Genomic DNA, 16,045 nt, shown 5'->3' with positions numbered 1-16,045 from the left:
AGCAAATTTTAATGCAACACCTCTTATACTTCCATTTAAGTTTAAACTATTGTTAAAGGATTAGTTCACATTCAAATTAAAATTTTCCTGATAATTTCCTCACCCCCATGTCATCCAAGATGTTCATGTCTTTCTTTCTTAAGTCGAAAAGAAATGAAGGTTTTTGATGAAAACATTCCAGGATTATTCTCCTTATAGTGGACTTCAATGGACTCCAAGTGGTTGAAGGTCAAAATTACAGTTTCAGTGCAGCTTCAAAGGGCTTTAAATGATCCCAGATGAGGAAGGAGGGTCTTATCTAGCGAAACGATTGGTCATTTTCTAAAAAAAAGTTTAAATTGTATACTTTTTAACCACAAACGCTCATCTCGAACGAGCTCTCTTCTTCTTCTTCTTCTCTCTTGTCATATACAATATTACAATCATGGGGTGTTCACACCAGACGCGACTTGCGCAAATGAATCGCGCAATTCGCGCGTAGTTGGATGCTTGAACATTTTGAGTTTACTTGCTTCATTAGCGCGTGACATTCGCTTTATTTGCGCGTGAAATTCACTTCGCATCATGAGAGAGGCTCTCCCGCTCCTTTATGTGTCCCAGACTCTTCCACTGCTTTCTGCATACTTCCTCTGAATAAACACAACTCGTCAGTGGGAAAGTATTTGTAAATTACAGCAAATAAGATCAATTTGCCGGCTTTAGCTAGCTTGTAGCCTCGATCAATATGTATATATATATATATATATATATATATATATATATATATATAGCTCAAATTGAGTGAGACCGTTTTTTTACAACTTACCAGATTGTCCGACCTCCTCACTCACTTCCTTTCAAGCAAGATCATTTTAATTCCTGTTTCTATAAAAGTATGACGATGTACAGCGTCGATGATTTTGTCCTCCATTGTTTTGGATTTCTGCCTCCGCTCGCTACATCACGTCACTACTAGAGCAAGCTACTGATTGGTTAACGCGGCAGAAACGCTCAATTCGTGCCGCGTCATACGCGCCGCAGGATGTTTATTCGCGTCTTTGCATTGGCCTAACATGTAAATCACTCGCACTTAGCGCTTCATTCGCGTCTGGTGTGAACACACCATTAGTTTAAACTTTGCCCTCTGGAGGGCAGTAATACACTTAGCAGCGTCTTGTCAAGACGAGTGTTTATAGTTAAAACGTATATAATTTAAAAAAAATTTTTTCGAAAATGAACGATCTTTTCGCTAGATAAGACCCTTATTCCTCGTCTGGTACCGTTTAAAGCCCTTTGAAGCTTCACTGAAACTGTAATTTTGACCTTCAACCGTCTGGAGTCCATTGAAGTCCACTATAAGGAGAATAATCCTGGAATGTTTTTATTAAAAACCTTCATTTCTTTTCGACTGAAGAAAGAAAGACATAAATATCTTGGATGACATGAGGGTGAGTAAATTATCAGGAAATTTTAATTTGAAAGTGAACTAATCCTTTAACCCACACAGTAAAACTCCCTATACCTATTTGATTTTTGTTTCTAAATTTCTAAGAAAAACACATTTCTAGCTATTGGATAGAGCTGGGGTTATGTTTACACTGCATGTGACTTAGACAAGCGTGCACTTGTGCATGTCACTAAATAACAAGTGCTGTTTCTGCTGTAGTATGACAGGTGGTAGTTTTATTGTCCAGCAGAAGCCATGTGCATCTATGTGTCCATTCACAGAGGGGCTTCTGCGTTTGTGATTTCAGCTCAACTTAGATGAAAACAAACCAGTTGGACATTTAACTTAAAAAAATGTAGCCCCCTTGAGGCAATAAAATGATGAAAACATCAAGCCCATGACCTTAAATAACATCTACTTGGAGTATCCCCACTCCACCCCCAACAAGCCCACCTTTATTAACAGCCTTACCAAATGACCTTGCTTTTCTGAATAAAGGAATGTGGAAGTGTGCTAAGCCTTGTGGGATTCAGCACTGGCTGGATGTCCTCAGACTCTTGAATATGTTTTCCCATACAAGCTTAATGAAGTAAATCCGATGTTAAGGAGAACCATTTAGACATCTTGTCTCGAGGATCTCAGGAGGCTGATATTACTGTCACATTCTCAACTTTGACATCAAAGAGACTGGAAAAAAAACAGAAAGAGAGTCATCGTAACAGTGTCATTTAGGGTCAGGGCCAGACCCACTTTGAGAGAAGCAGAAACAACATGCACACTCACAATGACATCAGCAGAACCAACATCAACAGCAGGACATAAAAGGTCATGTGCATTGCAAAACCTCTTATGTTAAACTCCAAAAAAGCCATCAAAGAAGAGGAAAAGTCACAGAAGACTTTCAGATTTAATAACAGAAGTGTGGATCACTCACATAGGCTAAACAAAAATAGACTAGCATCTGCGTTTAAGCATCTGTCTTTAATATTAATCCGGGTGCACACTGTGCGATTTATAATAGTCCTTTACGATGGTTGCTTGTCAGACTACATTCATGATCCTCATGTCACACTGTGGGATCTCAGCTGTCATTTATGTCAGACTGTACGACAGTCAAGACACGCTAAAAACGGATGCGCGCATGAAAACTTGTCCGGAGTTTTACATCACATTACATGCGGGACTGAAATGGTGGCTAACAAAGAAATCTCTCGTTAATTTTGATCACGTCTTGTCTTAAAAAACGAAGACAATTTGACATTCGTCGTAGGAGAAGTCACACTGCAGGACTGTGCGCCAAATCTTCTGACACTGCCAGAATTTCGTCGGAGGTACAATTTGTTCGCAACGGTCATTAATCGGCTGTCGGTGAACATGTCAAACTAGCGATCAAAGACTACAGATTTTAGGCTAGGATTATAAGAATCTTTTAGAATTTGCAAAATTTGTCTCAGACGACCAAATCGTGGCCAAAATCGCACAGTGTGAACCAGCCTTTACTCAGTATTTAAATGTATAATTACACTATAACAAGGACACCTTGAAATAAGGTGGAACCCTTCTTCTATTGGTTGCACGTCTTCATGTTGCTTCACAATTTGCTGGTCAGAATTCACCAAAACTAAACTCAGAGAAATTCGACTGAGTTTCAGTTTCCGGTCTACCTACGTTTCATGAGTTCACAGTTACAAATAATCGGATAGAGTGAAAGAGCGTGTGGCATAAGATATCATCAGAGTCTTCCAGGTGTGTTTCTGCATAGCGTAAACGAGACTGAGTGTGACACTTTTTCAGGAAAGGTTTCTTTCTTGTCACCCTGTCATACAGGCCAGCTTTGTGTTAAGCTTGTGAGATAGTTGTCACATGCACAGACCGACCAGTCCCAGCAATAAAGCCTTGCAAGTCATTCAATGTTGTCATTGGCCTCTTGGTAGCTTCTCTGATCAATGTCCTCCTGGCTCAGTTATGCAGTTTGGACGGACGGCCTGATCGAGGCATAGCGTTGGTGATGCCATACTTTTTAATGATGCTCTGAAGAGTACTCAGAGGGATAGCTAAAGTAGCCTTTTTGTAACCTTCTCCTAACAACTTTATCCCGGAGGCCTTTTGAAAGCACTTTCCCAACCATGGTGAATTCTTTTCACCAGTCACTACTAACAGTGAAATCTATGGAAGCCTGTTTCCGCCACTAAATAAAAAGAGAAAAACAGTTAAATTGCGACTTTTTCATGCAATTGCGAGTTTATATTTCAGAATTCTGACTTTTTATCTTGCAATTGCGAGTTTATATCTCACAATTCTTACTTTTTTTTCTCACAATTCGGACTATTTTTTCTCACAATTGCAAGTTATAAAGTCAGAATTCTGAGATATAAACTCGCAATTGTGTGATATAAAGTCAGAACTACAAGATATAAACTCGATATAAACTTGCAATTGAATGATATGAAGTCAGAATTGCGAGATATAAACTCGAAATTGCATGATATAAAGTCAGAATTGCGAGATATAAACTCGCAATTGCATGATATAAAGTCAGAATTGCGAGATATAAACTCGCAATTTATTGCGAGATATAAACTTGCGAGATATAAACTCAATTGTGTGATATAAAATCAGAATTGCGAGATATAAACTCGCAATTGCATGATATAAAGTCAGAATTGCGAGATATAAACTCGCAATTGCATGATATAAAGTCAGAATTGTGAGATGTAAACTCGCAATTGCATGATATAAAGTCAGAATTGCGAGATATAAACTCGCAATTGCATGATATAAAGTCAGAATTGCGAGATATAAACTCGCAATTGCATGATATAAAGTCAGAATTGCGAGATATAAACTCGCAATTGCATGATATAAAGTCAGAATTGCGAGATGTAAACTCGCAATTGCATGACATAAAGTCAGAATTGTGAGATGTAAACTCGCAATTGCATGATATAAAGTCAGAATTGCGAGATATAAACTCGCAATTGCATGATATAAAGTCAGAATTGCAAGATGTAAACTCGCAATTGCATGATATAAAGTCAGAATTGCGAGATATAAACTCGCAATTTATTGCGAGATATAAACTTGCGAGATATAAACTCAATTGCATGATATAAAGTCAGAATTGCGAGATATAAACTCGCAATTTATTGCGAGATATAAACTTGTGAGATATAAACTCAATTGTGTGATATAAAATCAGAATTGCGAGATATAAAGTCGCAATTGCGTGATATAAAGTCAGAATTGCGAGATATAAACTCGCAATTGCATGATATAAAGTCAGAATTGCGAGATGTAAACTCGCAATTGCATGATATAAAGTCAGAATTGCGAGATATAAACTCGCAATTGCATGATATAAAGTCAGAATTGCAAGATGTAAACTCGCAATTGCATGATATAAAGTCAGAATGGCGAGATATGAACTCGCAATTTATTGCGAGATATAAACTTGCGAGATATAAACTCAATTGTGTGATATAAAATCAGAATTGCGAGATATAGTCGCAATTGCGTGATATAAAGTCAGAATTGCTAGATGTAAACTCGCAATTGCATGATATAAAGTCAGAATTGCGAGATATAAACTCACAATTGCATGATATAAAGTCAGAATTGCAAGATATAAACTCGCAATTGCATGATATAAAATCAGAATTGCGAGATGTAAACTCGCAATTGCATGATATAAAGTCAGAATTGCGAGATATAAACTCGCAATTGCATGATATAAAGTCAGAATTGCAAGATGTAAACTCGCAATTGCATGATATAAAGTCAGAATTGCGAGATATAAACTTGCGAGATATAAACTCAATTGTGTGATATATAATCAGAATTGCGAGATATAAAGTCGCAATTGCGTGATATAAAGTCAGAATTGCGAGATATAAACTCGCAATTGCATTATATAAAGTCAGAATTGCGAGATATAAAGTCGCAATTGCGTGATATAAAGTCAGAATTGCGAGATATAAAGTCGCAATTGCGTGATATAAAGTCAGAATTGCGAGATGTAAACTCGCAATTGCGTTATATAAAGTCACAATTCTGAGATATAAACTCGCAATTGCGAGAAAAAAGTCAGAATTGCGAGAAAAAAAATAGAATTGTGAGAAAAAATGTCAGAATTGTGACTTTACATTACACAATTGCGAGTTTATATCTAGAATTCGGACTTAATAACTCGCAATTGTGAGGAAAAAAAAGTCTGAATTCTGAGATAAAAAGTCACAATTACTGTTTTTATTTTTTCATTTAGTGGCGGAAACGGGCTTCCATAGAAATCTTTAAGAATCAGCTGGCTTTATTCTGAAGTAATCAAAACCATTACAATTGATGTCAGGTGGGGCAATTAGCCTGGTGTTTGATCTGGAAGTTGATTGGTTGCACCTGAGCAAGTTTAAAATGGTATACACTAAGGAGCTGTTCACTTTACCAAACCACATATTTCACTAATTTATAATAATCCTCCAGAATGTTATTTTCACTTTGATGATGAGAGTTATAATGTGTACATACAGCTCAAAAAAGTTAGACTTAATTTATTTTATTCTCCAGGGTCTAATGTGACAAAAGGGTGAAATATTTTTTCCGACTTTCTATAGGTACTGTATATATAGGCCTCCTCTCGTGCTTGGATAGATCATTTGAACATGTTCTTTCCGAACTTTGTTAATGAAACATCACGTGAGTGAAGTAACAAAAATTGTAGTGTGACCACCGCTTTACTGTCCAAAATTTTAACATCTCAAAACCTTGATTTGACACAGAAAGTATTAGATGCAGTGCTTAGAGTTCTACATTTTTGTTAGCTTTTAGTCTTTGCCTTTGTATTTGCCATTATTGTCTCTTTTGTGAAAAAGGGATGAAGGTTTAGCTGGTTAGCATGGCAGGCTAGCCCCTAGTGGTGGATGTTTTAATTACAACACTCAAAAAGCATCTTCTCCATTGACAGCCATTTAAAATTAGCTGTGTATTCTAATGTACAAATATGCACTATATATTGCTAATATTTAATCAAAGTATTGCAGCTTTTTTTCTTTTATTAGTGAACAATTTGTTTTAAAGCTTCTTAAAAGCATGAATTTTTCCCATGTTTGTTGGCTTTCGCACCATAGCTTAGGACAGTCACCAGTGAAGGGTTTGTGTGCCTTCTTTTGGGGACATTGGTCAAATAGTGTTGTCATGACATCGAGTGATTAGTCACATGTAAGTTACATCTCGTGTGATTGGCTTAAAAAGTTCTATGCTCCTAAATCTCAAATCACATTCTTCCAGGGTGTCCTGCACGAGTGTAACTTCCACTGAGATGAATGGGAATTCTAACGCATAGCTTTCTCCAGGTATTATACTTGTTTGTCCAACTCAGGCTCATTGGAAAAATGCTTGTCGCGACATTACTGCAAAACATTACGTTGCTGCTTACAAGTTTTGGACACTTTCAAAGTGAAATGTCCAGTGAGTGACGCTAAAAATGCGTTCTGTTTTATCTAAAGCAGACGAACATTAATCTAGCAACATTTATTGAAGTGAAATGTTCTGTGAGTGGCGATAAAATGTTAATGCGCTATTGCATTTAAACAAATAACGGAACAACTACATAAACTCTACCCTAAACATAACCGATAGTGTTAATAAAAGCAAACGTGAGATAAAAACACATTTGCTGAAGCACAATCATTTTAGCTTGTTTCTAGAAGTCTTGTTTAATGTTAACTCATGTTTAATGGGACTGAAGCGTTCCACATCGTAATTGCAACACTGTACCAGGTGAGCTGCTAAGCAAGTTTACCGGTTATGTGATGCAAAGCTCTGATTGATCGGCTACCGGTTGCTGTCGGCTGATAATCGCTTCTAATGACTGGATCGGCGATCTCTCAATTTGCCCATCTCAGAAACTGATCTCATACTGACGACGCATACTTGCCGTGAGAGGTATGGCATGACATGCAGCGGCGCCATCACAATCTCTGTCCGGTGCGGATGAAATAATTATAATAATGAAGAAGGTGAGGTACAATCTATATTTCTTTATTAAATAACTTACAAAGTAATTTGAAAACTTACTGTGAGACTCTGTGGCTTCTAAAGTTTATAACTTGCATTTCTTTTTAAATCTTGCCAGTGTTTAAAGCACTCAGCACTTGCACAATCTCCTTTAGATGGTGCGCTCATGCACACTCAAAGCACACACACATAAAATCACCACTGTCTTGACGAGTATGCATGTAAACACAGTTGGTTTTGTATTAAAGGGGACTAGATGTAATATAAGTCTCTGGTGTCTCCAGAATGTGTTTGTGAAGTTTCAGCTCAAAATCCCCCACATTTATTATAGCTTGTCAAATTTGCCCCTATTTGGGTGTGAACAAAAACACGCCATTATTGTGTGTGTCCCTTTAAATGCAAATGAGCTGCTGCTGCCGGCCCCCTTTCCAGAAGAGGGCGGAGCTTTAACAGCTCGCGCTTCGGTTGCTCAACAACAACAAAGCTGGAGAATCTCACACAGCCAAAATGAGGATTGTCAGTAACGGTGTTCAGCCTTACATTGTTCAAACCGGAGTTGGACACTGATGGAGAGACTCAGGAAGAAGTTAGATAGTGTTAGAAGTTAGAAGGATGTTTCTGAATGGTTAGTGGATCAATTTATGTAGTTGCTGTGGAGTTGATTCAACTCATCAACTAGCTTGTGTTGTCAAGTTAACCTGTATGGATGGCCACTATACATAGCTTACCTGTTTGCCAAACAGAGCCATACACAGCAGGTTAATGTTTATGAGTGCTATCAAAAGCTGTGAATGGTCTAATATTTTTTCCAAAATATCTCTCGGACAGAAATGCTCCTTTTTTAGCAATCGAGCTTACCAGGTTCAATTTGCAGGCTATCCAAGCTAACGAGAATCTAAATCAGAGGTGTCCAACCCAGGAGCAGGCCCACACAGCAAAAGAACTCCATGGCGGATCGGCCGCATAGGTATCGCAGCTTCCGGACCGTATCCGCGAACGGACCCGTATCAGCATCTACTTGTGCGCAGTGACAGATCTGCAACGAAGGCGGATTGCGGACCCGCCGTGGCTCCGAGCTGCATCCGCGATTAAAACCTTACCTCCGCGGCGGGTCCTTTTGGGACCCGCAAATTGATACAACCGTTACAGTAAAGGCGCGTGCGCGTCCACGGATCTGACATGGGTCTGCTCAGGATCCGCTGATTGACAGTAGAATTTACGGCCAAAACGAATGTGACAGTCACGCGGGTTTGGCGACTTGAATGCGGATCCGCCTAGGACTCTCCTGCTGTGTGGGGGGTTTGACACCCCTGCTTTAAATAGTGTTCTGTGCTCACCTGTGCAGCCAGCGACAGAACAGTTAGCATGCTTTGCTCAAATGCAATGGCGTTAGAACTGGTACACTGTTGTCACTTGTGAAAACAAAATGGCGGCGCCATGGGTGGAAATGTGCAGATTAAGGGGCGGTAATATTATAATACGTTCTCCTTCCTGTGTCACTAGGGGAGCGAAATCTGAGCAACTTGTTTTTTCACATGCTTGCAGAGAACGGCTTACCAAAACAAAGTTACTGAGATTTTCATGATATGTCCCCTTTAAGTGAGCGTAAACAGTTGAGAAAGAAAATGAATGTGTATATTGGATCCATGCATTCAGTCTTAAAGTGACAGCAGCCTAAGAATTGTGCTGCTGTATCTGATTTTCTGTATCTTTGCTCTTGAATGAGTAACATTTGTAACTTTAATTGTAAGGATTAATCTCTATTTAATGTATTCAGGGAAGACTATCCAGTATTATTTTACATTTGATTCCTTATTCAATTTCTTTAGTATTTCTTACCTCTATACTACTGTTAGACCTACCTGAAAAACTTAAACTTAAAGCACTGTTGATTTCATTTCTATTTTTATTCTGTTTTATTTATTTGTGCTACTACTTGTAAATTGTTTATTTGTTCTTATTTTATTACTGACCATTTACTTGTCTTTTTTGTGAATTCGATTCAAAGTTTGAAATCACATCAAAGTTCATACCAAAAAAGACATCCTATTTAGAGTTAATTAAACCAATAGCCACCAAAACAAAAAACACTTAAAACCCTACCACCTGGCACTCTAAAACGACCCCCCAAAGGCAACAATTGAAATTCTTTATATAATGGATGATCTACATTTCTAAAAAAAAAAAATTGGATTGGCCTTATTCAGAACCTGTCTCTGATAGATATCAATAGGCTGAAATTGACTTACCCCTATGACTTTTCCTGCGACCCTAACAAGACTATTCAACCTATTCCTGTTTAAGCTCTTCTGCAACAAAATTGTCCCATTGTAAAAATGAAAATAATTTTTTTGGAAAAATGTCTAAAAAAAAAAAAAGACCCCCTCCCCCCTTCAAATTAAAAAATCCCCTCACAAGAGTCACCTAAATTGGGGATTCCCCCCATTTTCCAAAATGAAATTCAGGCCGTGAATTAATGTCTGTAAAAATCCTGATTTGGAGCATCCCTATAAATAATTCTACATGATAAAAGAAGGCTTCAAATAGATCAGTATCGCTGATCTATATTGGCAGATACTAGGGGTGTGACGAGATCTCGTGCCGCAAGATTAAAATGTAACGAGATTTCTCGTTGAGTCGAAAAGCTGCTGAGGCGAAAAGCTGTTTAATTCAGTTGGATAACGGTCACTTTCGACCTACCCAGCTCATCCAACATGAGCAGCAGAGTTGTACATAGTGCAGCAGGAATCAGAGTTCACTGATCACGTGACAAGATTAAGTGGCGAGGTGACTGACAAGACCATGGCGGAGAATTCGTTGCACAACAGAGCCGAGTCTAAGCGTCTGACAAATGTCTTATCTTGTAGAATGCACTCTCAGCACCACCACTGGCTGTTCACAGTGGATGCGTGATCGTGAAAGTAAAATGTGAGCGCGCATTCAACTGCGATTTCAGTGCCCTGATGCATGCAAATATTTCCCAGTATGAAAGCTGTCTTAGGCTGGGCTGTGTCGTTGTAACCATCTCTTATCTCTGTATCATGCTTGAAAAAAAATTTGGTCTCTATTTGCACTTTAATATTGAGAGAGTACTTTGATTATGGTTGCATTTATTGTTTGCACTTAATAAGACTAAGAGAAAACTTTTTATTATGCTGTTTTTATTTCTTCATTACATTCATTAAAAGATGATTAGTTAAAACATTTCAAATGCACCTGCAGACTATTTTTCTAGTTATGTACACTATATTGCCAAAAGTATTGGGACACCCCTCCAAATCATTGAATTCAGGTGTTCCAATCACTTCCATGGGCACAGGTGTATAAACTCAAACACCTAGACATGCAGACTGCTTCTACAAACATTTGTGAAAGAATGAGTCGCTCTCAGGAGCTCAGTGAATTCAAGCGTGGTACCGTGATAGGTTGCCACCTGTGCAATAAGTCCATTCGTGAAATTTCCTCACTACTAAATGTTCCACGGTCAACTGTTAGTGGTATCATAACAAAGTGGAAGCAATTGGGAACAACAGCAACTCAGCCACGAAGTGGGGCTGACAGAGCAGGGTCAGCACATGCTGAGGTGCACAGTGCACAGAAGTCTCCAATTTTCTGCAGAGTCAATAGCTACAGACCTCCAAACTTCATGTGTCCTTCAGATTAGCTCAAGAACATGCATAGAGAGCTTAATGGAATGAGTTTCCATGGCCGAGCAGCTGCATCCAAGCCTGGTGATGTATTACCAAGTGCAAAGTAAAGCGTTGGATGCAGTGGTGTAAAGCACGCCGCCACTGGACTCTAGAGCAGTGGAGATGTGTTCCCTGGAGTGACAAATCACGCATCTCTCTCTGGGAATCCAATGGATGAGTCTGGGTTTGGCGATTGCCAGGAGAACGGTACTTGCCTGACTGCATTGTGCCCAGTGTAAAGTTTGGTGGAGGGGTGATTATGGTGTGGGGTTGTTTTTCAGGGGTTGGGCTTGGCCCCTTATTTCCAGTGAAAGGAACTCTTAATGCTTCAGCATACCAAGACATTTTGGACAATTTCATGCCCCCAACTTTGTGGGAACAGTTTGGGGATGAACCCTTCCTGTTCCAACATGACTGCGCACCAGTGCACAAAGCAAGGTCCATAAAGACACGGATGAGCGAGTTTGGTGTGGAGGAACTTGACTGGCCTGCACAGAGTCCTGACCTCAACCAGACAGAACACCTTTGGGATGAATTAGAGCGGAGACTGTGAGCCGGGCCTTCTCCAACATCAGTGCCTGACCTCACAAATGCGCTTCTAGAAGAATGGTCAAAAATTCCCATAAACACACTCCTAAACCTTGTGGAAAGCCTTCCCAGAAGAGTTGAAGCTGTTATAGCTGCAAAGGGTGGGTCAACTCCATATTAAACCCTACGGATTAAGAATGGGATGTCATTAAAGTTCATGTGCACGTAAAGCAGGCGTCCCAAAACTTTTGGCAATATAGTGTATTTCGTCATTGAGGACTTCTTAAAAATACTGTGTAAAAATCTCATCTCGTCTCGTCTCGTGAACTGTCTCGTCACACCCCTAGCAGATACTGCTTCCTGTGATCAATGATCATTGATCAGCTCCAGAAATCCTGATTGGAGCACCCCTATGCAAAATGTATTGTGTTAGTTTATAAATCACGCACTAAAAAGTGTTTTGAGGTAACATACCTTGTGTAAGAAACTGCACAAAAATAAGTCTTTATTAATTGATAATCTGCCCATGTAATCATATTTTGTGTGATACAGAATAAAAGTTATTGACGCTTTACTGCCACTATTGTTCTTTCTAGCTGGAAACTGCAGTGAATTGTATATATTTGTACGTTTTTTGGAGAAGTAGTTTTAGGTAGAGCCACAATTATCCAGTGAGTCTGTTGTGTTTGTTGCAGTGCATCACAATGGCATAAAAAACCATCAGGATAATCGAGTATTAAAAATGATGTTTCATATTCTTAATAAACTGCACCTCCATCAATATGCCGTACTCATTCTACCAGAGGGGTTAAGTAAGGTAATATAAGTGAAAAAACTCAACATTTTTCCCATTCCTGCTGCTGGAATGTTCTCTAGAGTCAGTCATGGCTAAGGATGATAATCTAGTGATTAGTGCATCTTAAATCCTTTCATATGTCTGTGCAACACACACATATGAAGAGATCAATCAGTTTAGCCAGAGAGCTCTGAGCTTCCCGCTGTAAAGACCATTTAACCTGAAATGACACATACACAAGCTCACGTGTACACAAACACACACACACTTCGTCATATGCGCCACCTTTTACCCACATTGTCCACCAAGGGTTGAGTGAAATGTTTGCTAGTTATGAATACATGACTTTGGATCAGAAATATCATAGATGATTGTGGGTGTGACCACACATGTTTGTTGTTTAAAGAAGCAGCTGCTCCCGGTGCCAGAACTCCTGTCACAGCGTGCATTTCCATCAATTCTCATGCAAGCCTTTATTCCCGAGATGTACACACACATATAGGATGACTCTTACCTCGCTGGACCCGAGGAATTTCCTTCTTCCTAGGTCGCTGTAATGTACACTATGTACTTCTGGAGATTGTTGTGGTCTGTAAATGAACAGCAGTAGTTTGACCCCATTTTTGGTCTGGATGTAGTGTATACTTGTGGTTATGTGTGCATAATGCATAGAAATCAATGTGTCAAAATGATTTTTTGTGTGTGTGTGCGCAAGTGTGTCTGGGAAAACTTTCTTGTATGCGCTCTCATGCGCAGGCCTCCATTGTGTGTGGCTTCCTCTGGCTCGTCTCTCCAGCCAGCATGGGAATGGCCAAACGAAATGTGTTTATTTGGCCAACGGTAAAGTCCAGGCATATCTAACACTCATTTATATACATACACTGACACACACACACACACACACACACACATACAGAAAAATTCCTGCAAATGAGAGTGTGTATGTCAGTACACGCTGGACACCAGAGACGTTGAAATGCAGATGTTGTAATTTAAAAAAAAGCTTGACTTTTGACTTCTTTACCCTGTTACAGATCACTCATTAAACCTGACAGAATTTAAGTAACCTGCAATGCAATACAATTATGTAGACACGTCAGAGTCCTGCCACTCCTGCGGAATGCAAGTTTCATGACGCAGAACGAACTTAATCTGCAGATATTCAAAAGTTTAGGGTTGGTTTGTTTTTTGTTTTTTTGTTTTTTTTATGAAAGAAGTATCTTATGCTTATCAAGACTGTTGCTGTTTTAAATGTTAATATATTTTAAAGTGCCCCTGGATTTTTTAAAATTACCTTTCATGTAGTGTGTAACATAGCTCTAAGTGAATAACAACATCCTGCAAAGTTTTAAATCTGAAAGTGCACTGTATATAAAGTTATTGTCTCTCAAAAGTATTTGAGTCAATTAAACGAGTCCTTTGTAAAATGAATCCCAAGTTGTTTCGTTGTTGCCCGCCTACTTATTGTGCGTGCAGACGCCAGGGAAAATGTATTTTTTCAACAATAACACAGCAGTGCAATCTTCTAGCGATCGTTCAAAATTCGTAGTTTTGTATGTTATGTTGTGTAACGTACACCCTAGACTGTATGTCTCCTGCTAACCGGCTAACTCACGTTGCTGTAGTTCTGCTATTCAGATGTGGGTCCAATATTGTCTAAAAATGTGTCGATTAATGCAGCGTGTCTGTCTTGTTACTTGGAGTAATGATCAAGGATGGAGCACAACTTTTGTTTACAGAGTGTAATGCATTATCAGCGATTCACGTTTGTGCTCGGCTAACGTGGGAGTTTACATCATAGCTGTGGGCCCGGTTCGCTTACATAACTGTAACTCTATCTGTATTGTAATAGAAGTATTCTCTCTTTAAACATTATAATGTCAAACAATGATAGCCATTTTTCTTTGTTAAAGGTGCTAAAGAGGATCTTTTCGTCGACTGAGAAACCAAAGACTGTTAGTGAGTTTTTTAAATGAGCGCATGCGTAAGAACAACCCCCCTCATTTCGAGGGAACGCCTCCCTAAACTCGTGCACGAGTATTGGAACACGAGTGTTTACCACCGGCATTCTCTGGATTCATTATGTCGGATTCATTATGATCGCGTAAACGATTGGCTGATGTTTTTAAGGCCCTACCTCGTGCACAGATGATGTATATTAATATTATTCCTTTCAGTGCACCTAATAAAGTCTTTTATCAGTTAGTAAAGACAGTTTCAAGTAATATTGCAAAAATGTATAAAACAAAACATCCTCTTTAGCACCATTATTAGTTATGACGAAAAAGTCTGTGTACACATCTGGTCTAAATGTTTAGAGGTTTTCAGCTTCTCTTGGCATTCTGATACAGTTCCCACAGATGCACCTACATAAAGTATAACAGTGACGCTGCTATCACGTCTTATAAATAACACAAACTAAGGTGACACTTACCATAGAGAAACTTTGTACTCCAGTCTTGATTGCAAATCAATTTCTGGTTGATCGACTACTTCAGACGTTTCATCGTCAGACTCGGGCTCGAATTTATACGGTAAAATTGATGCTATCTTTTCTGTCCATACATTGTATACAATGTCTTGCGAACTGATAGCTGTCATTCAGTTATGGCAATGGGCGCAGTAGACCAATCACAAAGGATTGGGCCATCTGACCAATCAGAGCAGTGTAGGCTCACGGAAAGAAAATCTTTATGAATCGTTGAGAACTGAGGTGAAATTAAATGTATATTATGAGAAAACAGAAGTATTTTTTGACCTTGCATGCATGTAAACCTGTTGTAGGAGACTCCCAAAACAATATTAGGAACCTTAAAAAAGGCATAATAGGGGCAGTTTAAAATGTCATTTATTCCTGTCATGGCAAAGCTGAATTTTCAGCATCGTTATGCTGCGTTCATGCCACCTCGTATTTACCGGAATCTTGAGATGACAACACGTGACATTATATTCGGAGCTGCTCATGTCCTTTGACTGGGAATTATGTGTTTCTATGGCACCACTATCAATGCCAAAATGAATCTACAGTGGTCAGGTGGTACATGTGGGAGGTTTTAGAAAACTCCCAGCTTACAAGCTGTAATTACGAGCTCTACAAGGATGTGAACGCTTTTTATGAGCCAGAATCTCGTAGTTACAGGAATTACGATATGCATGAACGCAGCTATACTCCAGTCTTCAGTGTAACACGATCCTTCAGAAATCATTCTAATATGCTGATTTGCTGCTGAAGAAATATTTATTTTTATTATCAGTGAAAACAGTTGTGCTGCTTAATATTTTGGGGAAACTGAGACTTTTTGTCAGGATTCTTTGTAAAAAAAAAATACACTTAAAAACAGCATTTATTTAAAATATTGCTCAATAAAAGTATTAATTTCTCTTAAAAAAACTTACTGACTCCAAGTTTTTGAACTGCTGTGATTTTGACCACTTTCTATGGGTTTATTTATTAAAAAGCATAAAAAGCCATAGGGGAAGACTGGGGAGTGTTGTAACGGGGTCAGTTTGACAAGTCAGAAAAGAGCTGTGGTGATGTCATCAATATCACACACTTGCAATTAAAATGTCCTGATAATTTACTCACTCCCATGTCTT

Source organism: Megalobrama amblycephala, linkage group LG11, assembly GCF_018812025.1.
Source record: "Megalobrama amblycephala isolate DHTTF-2021 linkage group LG11, ASM1881202v1, whole genome shotgun sequence".
Taxonomy (NCBI): domain Eukaryota; kingdom Metazoa; phylum Chordata; class Actinopteri; order Cypriniformes; family Xenocyprididae; genus Megalobrama; species Megalobrama amblycephala.
This window is presented reverse-complemented; position numbering follows the sequence as displayed.